Below are 9,212 nucleotides of genomic sequence, written 5' to 3'. Positions count from 1 at the left end.
CATTCAACATCCTTAGCCATCAGGAAAATACAAATTGAAGCTACCCTGAGCTTCCATGTCACCTCAGCCAGAACTGCTATCATCTAGAAACAAATGGTAACAGATGCTGGTTTGGGGGCAGGGGAGGATGTGGGGAAACGGGAACAGGTATTCACTGTTGGGGCCAATGCAGACTGATAGAGCAGCTATGGAAGCTAGTGTGGAGGTTTCTCAAACAGCTAGAAGTGTATCTACCGTATGATTCAGCTAAACTTCTCACTGGACATGTACTCAAAAGTCACATGTCACAGAGATACCTGCACATCCATGTTTATTGCTGATCAATTCAAAATTGCCAGAGAAATGAGCCAGCCTAGCGGGATGGATGATACTCAGTGGAATTTTATTTAGACATAAAGAAATAATTACTTTTTAATGCATCAGGATTCTCCAAACTCAAAATCATTTTGTCAGGTGTGGTGGTAATGCCTGCGGTCTCAGCACTGAGACAGCCTGAGAGGCTGAGTGTGGTGATACTTTGTTGTACTCTATAAAATCTGCCTGAAGATCAGAGGACAGAGCCAGCCACTACATTAAACACAGAGGTCAGGCAGTGGGGGCACACACACCTTTAATCCTAGCACTTGGGAGGCAGAGATCTGTTTGGATCTCTGTGAGTTCAAGGCCACACTGGGCTACATGAGATTGATCAGTCTAGAAGAGAAACAGAGTCAGGCAGTGGTGGCACACACCTTTAACCCAAGTATTTGGAAAGCACACATGCCATTAATCCCAGCACTCGGAAGAGATAGGACTTGACATGGCTGGGTGGAGAAAGGCATATAAGGCATGAGGAGACAGGAACTAGAGAGCCTTTCGGCTGAGGACTCAGAGGCATTCAGTCTGAGGATTTGTGGAGGAGTTGGTGAGGTGAGAAGTGGCTGTGGCTTGTCTCCTCTGATCTTTCAGCATTTACCCCAATATCTGGCTCCAGGTTTTTATTAGGACTGTTTAGGATTCATGTAACAGCTGGGGCAGGAGGAAAATGAGCTTGAGACTATCTTGGACGACATAGCAAGTTCTAGACTAGTTTGGGCTACAGAGGATAGCCTTGCTTCAAAATGCTAAAGCAAAAACAAAAATTAGGGGCTGGAGAGATGGCTCAGCGGTTAAGAGCACTGACTGCTCTTCCAGAGGACCCAGGTTCAATTCTCAGAACCCACGTGGCCGCTCACATCTGTCGGTAACTAAAGTTCCAAGGCTTCTGACACCCTCACACAGACATACATGCAGGCAAACACCAATGCACATAAACTAAAAATAAATTATATATTAGGAAAAACAAAATTAAACCAATAAACATGAAACTCAAGGTTGCTTCATGCTCTTGAGTTTTTAGGTTTTGGACCATGCAGCAGGTGGGGATCTTAGCAACGGTGCTTTGAGGGGCCAGTTCGACACCTGGGGTCATTTCCAGAAGTTTTATCTCTTTCTTCAAGGCTAAGTTCTTTTATGAGACAGGTTTTCCTTTCTAGTTCACTCTTTCATCATCCCGTGGGCAGACGTCAATCTGAATGGAAGGCTCAGCAGCCACTTCTACAGCTGATAAGAACACTAAGCCTGGCTAGAGTCTCAGCCTGGCAGGGACACCAAGAGAGCCAGTGGGTTCAGCCTCTAAGTCTGTGCTTTTCCCCTTTTAAATTGTGTGTGTGTGTGTGTGTGTGTGTGTGTGTGTGTGTGTTTGTATATGTAAACGTGTATTTATGGGTATGTGCATGTGTGTTTGTGCATGTGTGTGTTTATTTGCATGTGTATGTTTGTGGGTATTTGTGTGAGTATGTTTGTGGGTATTTGTGTGTGTGTGAGGGTTGAGGTGGATATGTTTGTCTGTTCCTGTGTGTGCCACTTTGTGTGGAGGTTCGAGGATGGCCTCTAGTGTGGGTCCTCACTGGTTACCTTGTTGGAGTCAGGGCCTCTGTTGTTCAACACTGTGCACACCGGGCTAGCTGATCTGACAACTTGCTAAGATCTCCTGTCTGCACCTCCCATCTCCCCAAAGGAGCACTGGAATTACAGATACACCCTGCAGCACCCAACTTCTACTTGGACTCTGGGGATTTGAACTCTGCATTCGTGATTTTGGTTTTGTCTTAGTTAGGGTTTCTATTGCTGTGAAGAGAAACCATGACCACAGCAACTCTTCTAAAGCAAAACATTTAATTGGGGTCGTGGCTTACGTTTTCAGAGGTGTAGTCCGTTATCCCCATGGTGCAACATGGTGGCGTGCAGGCAGACATGGTGCTGGAGAAGGAGCTGAGAGTCCTACATCTTGATCTACAGGCAACAGGAAGTGAACTGAGTGTCACACTGAGCTCAGCTTGAGAAAAGGAGACTTCAAAGTCTGCCCCCACAGTGACACACTTGCACCAACAAGGCCACACCTCCTAATAGTGCCACTCCCTGTGAGCTTAATGGGGCCAATTTACATTCAAACTACCACAGATTTATTTTGGCTTTGGAGAGATGTCCTTTCTTTCTAAGCAGATCAGCTATGCATATCTAGGTATTTAAAAATAATTTGTTGTTGCTTTTGTTTTTGTTTTTTCAAGACAGAGTTTCTCCATAGCTCTAGCTGTCCTGGAACTCACTTTGTAGACCAGGCTGGTCTTGAACTCGCAGAGATCGCCTGCTTCTGACTCCCTGAGTGCTGGGATTAAAGGCATTCACTACCACTGCCCAGCAGTACTTTAAAATTTTTATTCAGTATTTTAAGAAATTTCTTAGCGTGTTTTTATTTTTGCTTTGTTGTTTTTATTGATAGCTTATGTGGCATGTTGCCAGAACAAAGCCCCGTTCATTCTTCAGTCCAGGCTGGTTGCACTCCTCTCCTGACCCCTAAACCTATTGCCTGTTTCACTACAAGAAAGAGGACCCTATCTTCTATAAAAAGAGGCCTGAGAACTTGAGACCAAACCTTGTTTGATTTTTGTGCTTCTAGATGTTAAAAGAAGCAACATTTTAAAAATGGTCTGTGCATATATGGAATTTTCAACTAAGACAGGTATTGTTTTTATGCAGAAGAAATGACCATCAAGGTAAATTATCTTTCAAAAAGCTCTTTGTAGTGGAGATTTGATATATTCACAGTCCTGTGAACTTAGAAAAGGTCAGTCCCAACCTGAGTGGCTGTTCCTGGCTTGGGAAGGCAAGCTGAGTCCTTGCTCAGTGAATACTCTGGTGACGGAGATGCTGGGTGAAGAAACCTTCTCACAGGCCCACCTGGCTGGGGAGATCGGCTATTCTGAGACCCTCTTTCATCGGGTATCCCAAGGCTTTGTAATAAATGGGTAAAACACTTGATCGTGTTAACATAAATGTGACCGCTGTATTGCAGTCTGTCTTTTGGCTCATTTCCTGTCCTACTCTGCCAAATCTATTCAGTCTCTTTCTGATACAGGGTCTCATGTAGACCAGGCTGGCCTTGAACTTGATACCTATCAGCAGTGGGCCTTGAGCTCCAGCTCCGCTTCCATGTCCTCAGTGCTGGGGTGACAGGCGTGCAGAGCACTCAGCTTTATGTTCAGTTTCCAGACGGACAGGAGACCTTGAAGAATGGAGAACAGAGATCTAAAATGGTAAGCAAACCAAGGAGAGCAGCATGGCATTACCAAGGTCCTGGTGGCTCGGCGATCCTCCTTTGCCAAGTCCCTAAACCACTCAAGCACCAGCTTCTACATTTAAAACTGGATCAGTGGTATTCTTCTTGCTTACTTCATATAATTGTGAAGACTCAATGAAACCGAGGCAGGATAGAAAGACAGGAAAAGCATGGGGCATGGTGTCATCACCGGTCGGTGTCTGGACCGAATGTTTCCCGATCTTGGCATCTTGTTCAAGAAAGAAATAAAGGCACACCACAGATGCAAAGTAGCAAGGCGACTTCATTCAAAGCAAAGTGATGGCGCTGATCAGAAAGAAATGTGCTGTCAAGAGGGACAGTGGGCAGTGTGGGTGGAGCTAAGTGGTCTAAGGATGGAGGGGCTGGTTACTGTGGGCAGTTCTCTATTTTGATTGACAGGTGTAAGTTATCTAGCCTTTTCTCTACTGCACATGTTCCTTCCCATAATGCATCTGACCGAAATCATGCACACTCTCAAATTACATAGTTATAAGATGACAAATAAGTCCCGAAATAAGGGTTTCTTTCTAAAATTTCACATAGAAGGTACTACCTTGCTGTGCAGGCACCCTAAACTATCCGAGGCTAGATCAACTCCCTTACCTTTGACTATAATGAGTGTGATTGAGTAAAAAACTATCTGAGCTTGACAGCTGTTAGGAGGGGAGAAAGTTAACCAGTGTTTGGAGTATGGGAGGGGTGCAGCTCAATGCAGGTGGAGTCCTAGATTACTCACAGGTTGCTAGGTGTATTATTTGGAGAGGGATGTGTGCTCATAGGATGTGTGGGTAAGGCTCTCAGGCTGCCCGGTGCCCAGACTAAGTGGAGTCCCAGATTGCTAAACTATTCCCTTGCCTGCTTGCCTGCTTCAGTGACAACGGATAGAAGGCTAATCTGCCTGGGAGTCGAAAGTTTCTCATCCCTGGATCTAAACAGTGCACTATCTGGCTTTACCTGAGTGGTGGTCACTAGAGGGAACTCCTTGGGATACTAGTGGCGGGGCTGGGCTGTATTGCCCTTCTACCACTGATAAAATGGATAGAAAAGGCTGTCGTTGGAGATTTTAGGGTGAAAGCCTGGGTCCTGGCAGTCCTAACCTGTGAGGCTCGGCCACCTATCTCCAACATACTAATTAAAGATAGTTAGGAAAGCGTGAACGGCGGAGAAGGACTTCTTCAGTGTAGCCATACGGGGAAGGTCCCTGTGACCCCCAAGTCCATCGCTGGGGCACGGACATGAGGCTAAGTTTAAACAGAGGGTCACTAATATGTAAAATCAAGTAGTCCTGGGCAGAGTGTGGTCTCGGCCATGCAGCTGATGCTAAGTTACATTTTAACAGAGCTGAGCAACCCACAGAGACCCTCCTAGGTGGCTTGTTTTCCTCAGTCAGCCATGGAAGGTGTGGCTAGGGCGCCCCCTGCAGTCAGTCACAGCTTCCACAACTTTGGGGTTCCAGCGGCCCTGTCTTTGAAGAAGGGTGCCCAGACAGGCTAAGTTTGCTGTTCACACACACACAGTCAACTGCTGCCCTGGATGGTAAACTTAAAAAAAAAAAAATCTGGAGCATTTGGCTCAACGGTAAAATGGCATTCTGCTGATAGCTGTCTTTCAGCCCCTCAGCTCTGGGAGGAAAACCAGTCTTAAGATACCAATGCTTTAAGATGATGGTAAGTCATTATTAACTATATATATAGGAATAAATAAGCCCTCTATAAAGAACATTAGAAATCTTTATTGAGTGACAAAAATTAGAACTAAAAAGAACAAAGGAAAGATGATGTGTTCGTAGATGTGACACTCATTCCCAAGTCAGTGCCACACCAGTAAATGTCCCACCTCCATCTCTGTGGTGATTGTCAACTTGACAGGATCTGGAATCAATCACACGGCATTCCTCAGTGGGCAGTGTCTGCAGGGTCATTTCCAGCAAGAATGAATCCAGGAGAGACCTTTGCCCAGGGTGGGCAGCACTGTTTAACGGTTTGTCTCGGATATAAAGAGGTCGGAGCTGCTTGCCACTTCTTGTGGGTAAGTGTATCTGTCACTGCTGCTGCTGCTGCTGCTGTGGTGGTTGCCACCGTCATTCAGTGACAGGCTCCAGCTTCTTTAACCTGAGTGGACAGCCAGAGACTTTCCAAGAATCTTCCAGGGCGTCAGCACAAGCCTGGGATTGCTGAGGCATCCAGCTTTGTGGACTGAGCAGTTACCAGGTTCACAGTCTCCTCAGAGGAGATGGCCATTGTTGGAGTACACAGATCCTATTGTGTAAGCCAATCTAGTAAGCCCCCTTACATGCATGTGTGCATGTACACACACACACACACACACACACACACACACACACACACACACACACACACCACATGTATGTCCATCAGTTCTGTTCATCTAGACAATCCTGCTTAACACACTTTCTTTGGCCCCTGTAGTGGTTAGAATGAGAATGGCCCCCATAGGCTCATATGTTTAAATGCTTGGTCTCTGGTTGGTAGAAGTGTTTGGGAAGGATGAGGAGGTGTGGCTTTGTTGGAGGAGATGTGTTGCTGTCTGTGGGCTTGGAGGTTTCAAAAGCTTACGCCATTCCCAATTAGCTCTTTCTCTCTCTGCCTGGTTGTTGTGTCTCAAGATGTAATACTGCCCCAGCACCATGCCTGCCTACCTGCTGCCACGCTCCTCACCATGATGGTCATGGACTCATCCTGTGGAACCATACGCCCCAATAAACTCTTTCTTCTGTAAGTTTCCTTGGTCATGGTGAGTTACAGAATATTTGTTTAATTATGTAAAGATGTATTGCTGTTTTACCTTGCCTGCCTAAGGTACCCGATTGGTCTAATAAAAAGCTGAATAGCAAGGGAGGAGGCATAGGTGGGACTTCTCGGCAGGGAGAATAAGTCGTAGTAGGAGTTTAGACTTTGGGAAGAAAGAAAAGGAGACAGCAGGGAGATGGTAGGGGCCAGCCAGACATGGAGGAAGCAGGAAAGTAGGACATACAGAATGAAAGAAATGTAAGAAGCCCCAACACAAAACGTAGATGAGTAGAAACAGGTTAGATTAAGTTATAAGAGCTAATGGGATAAGCCTAAGCTAAGGCTGAGCATTCATAATTAAAAGTAAGTCTCCACATCTTTATTTGGGAGCTGGTTGGTGGCCCAAAGACAAACCTGGCTACCATGGTGCCTAGCAATAGAGAATAACTAAGCTGGCCCTATACTTCTTATTTGAGCCCCTGTCCTGCTCATTCTGCTTCGTCTCTGCCCACTTCACAGATGGTCGTTTAGCGCCTCCCTAGGGCAGGCCTTAAAATCCCCACTCCCCTGTATCTACAATCCCAAACTACATACTCTGCCATGATTTGTTTTTTGAGACAGTGTTTTGCTATGTTAGTCCTGGCTAGCCTCAAATTCATGGCATCCCCCTGTCGGCCTCCCAAGTGCTAGAATTACAAGCATGTCTGGTCTATAGCAGATATTTTACACAATTCTAACTCCCAGACCCCTGCATTGAAAACCCAACCTAAGCCAGACTTCCAAGACCTCGTCCGTATCCCACCTTGAGACAGGAATACAATGGCAAAACTAAGTCTTTCAAAATGGTGACCTTCTTATCTGTCCCCTTGTCTGATCCTAATCCCAAAGAGAACCTTGTAATTAATGTCTGTCTCTGGGATACTCTATTCCTTTAATAATTGTCTTTGATCCATTAGAGTTGTGGATGATATTAGATATTAGAGTTGTGATATTCTCCACCTGACCTACTGCACAGAAAAGGGGAGCCCTGGGGCTGGAGAGATGGCTAAATGGTTACCAGCACTGGCTCCTCTTGCAGAGGACCCAGGTTCGGTTCCCAGCACCCACATGGTGGCTCTCAACCACTTGTAATTCCAGTTCCAGAGGATCTGATACCCTCTTCTGGCCTCTGTGGCTTATGCACACATATGGTGCAAAGAAACTCTTGCGGATACACACATACATACACAAAAATAAAAAATATTTTAAAAGCCAAAATGAATAAATACAATCTTTTTTTTGGGGGGGGTACCGTTCTGGATGGTATCGGACTAGTGGGTGATCCCACTCCTGTGATTTTCTCCCCTTTGAATATTTTAAGAAGGTGCACACCTCTCTTATTTAATCTGTTGATGGTCAGTTGATTTCAGCAAACCTTCAGTGATGGATGGGAGCTTCACTTTGGCCCTATGCTACCATTGTGCAGATATGAACCTTAAGGCACAGAGCCAAAGACTACACACCTTCTCTTAGAATATTCCTTAAGGGAAGAAACTGTATTCTAATGCAAAGATGATACTCTTTAAAAATATTTTATTGTGCGCACGCCTTTAATCCCAGCACTCGGGAGGCAGAGGCCGGCGGATCTCTGTGAGTTCGAGGCCAGCCTGGACTACCAAGTGAGTTCCAGGAAAGGCGCAAAGCTACACAGAGAAACCCTGTCTCGAAAAACCAAAAAAAAAAAAAAAAAAAAAAAAAAAAAAAAAAAATATTTTATTGTTAGTGTGTGTGTGTGTGTGTGTGTGTGTGTGTGTGTGTGTGTGTGTGTGTGTGTGTGTGTGTATCTGCGTGCATGTGTGTGTGTGGTGTTGGGGAGCAGGTCTAGGACTTTTCACATGTGAGTCAAGCAAGGTGCTACACCCAGGTGCTCTGCCCTTCAACCTTCCTGAGTCTGAGGATGTAAGAGCAAAGAGGAAGTATGGGTCTGCATAGCATGCTCTGAGGTACCTGGACTCACAGGCCATCCCGTCTCTACCAAGGCTCTGGCTGGTACCCCAGACATCTTATCACTGGGATGTGGCCCCTGAGGAGGGTGCTACAGACAGGTCCTTGCCGTTCACTTGCTCACTTCCATGCTATGTTGGATCTTCCTTGGGAAGCCACCCACCCCTGTGTGCCTTTGCCTACATTGGGAACTGAGGGGTCTGTGAGGTGTGTGCTGTGTGCCAGACCTCTGCAAAAGCACCTTGCACACAGCATCTTGTGTAAGCCTCTGTGAAACCTTGTGAGGGAGTGTTGTTCGACCACTCCATGGGTTGGGCATCATGCCCAGCTAAGGAGAATCTGGGCATCTCATTGGAGCCAGCTGCCCTGCACATTCACACCATGCTAGAAAACACACATGTCCAACAATGTTCTGGAAGGTAACTTGCCGGGTTAGGGTGCTATGGCCCAAACATCATGACCTGGTCCTCTTGCCTGAGACACCTGGGATAAGAACCAATTTTCCTTGGCTCACACAGGAACGAGAGCCTAAGGTGATAGTGACTTAATATACCGGAGTGGCAAAAGGTTCTGTGGAAATGTGATGCTCTGGATGCAGTCAGGATAGTTTTGTCAGCCTCTCACCTGCTGCTTGCTGCCTGTGCTCCTCTGTGATACCTCCGCTTACCTGGCCAGAGCCTCTCCAACAGGCCCTGCTCAAAGCCTTGAGCTGGGAGTGAACCTCATCGCTTTCTGGAACTTTCTTTTGGATTTCACTGGGATTGGAGACTCCCGCCACACAGTGTCTGAAGTCAAGAGTAGGAAACGCCAACCAGTTCCTC

The sequence above is a fragment of the Peromyscus californicus genome, unplaced genomic scaffold, assembly GCF_007827085.1.
Source record: "Peromyscus californicus insignis strain IS unplaced genomic scaffold, ASM782708v3 Scaffold_9__1_contigs__length_137607984, whole genome shotgun sequence".
Lineage (NCBI taxonomy): Eukaryota > Metazoa > Chordata > Mammalia > Rodentia > Cricetidae > Peromyscus > Peromyscus californicus.
The sequence above is the reverse complement of the archived record's forward strand: the minus strand, read 5'-3'. Positions refer to the sequence as shown.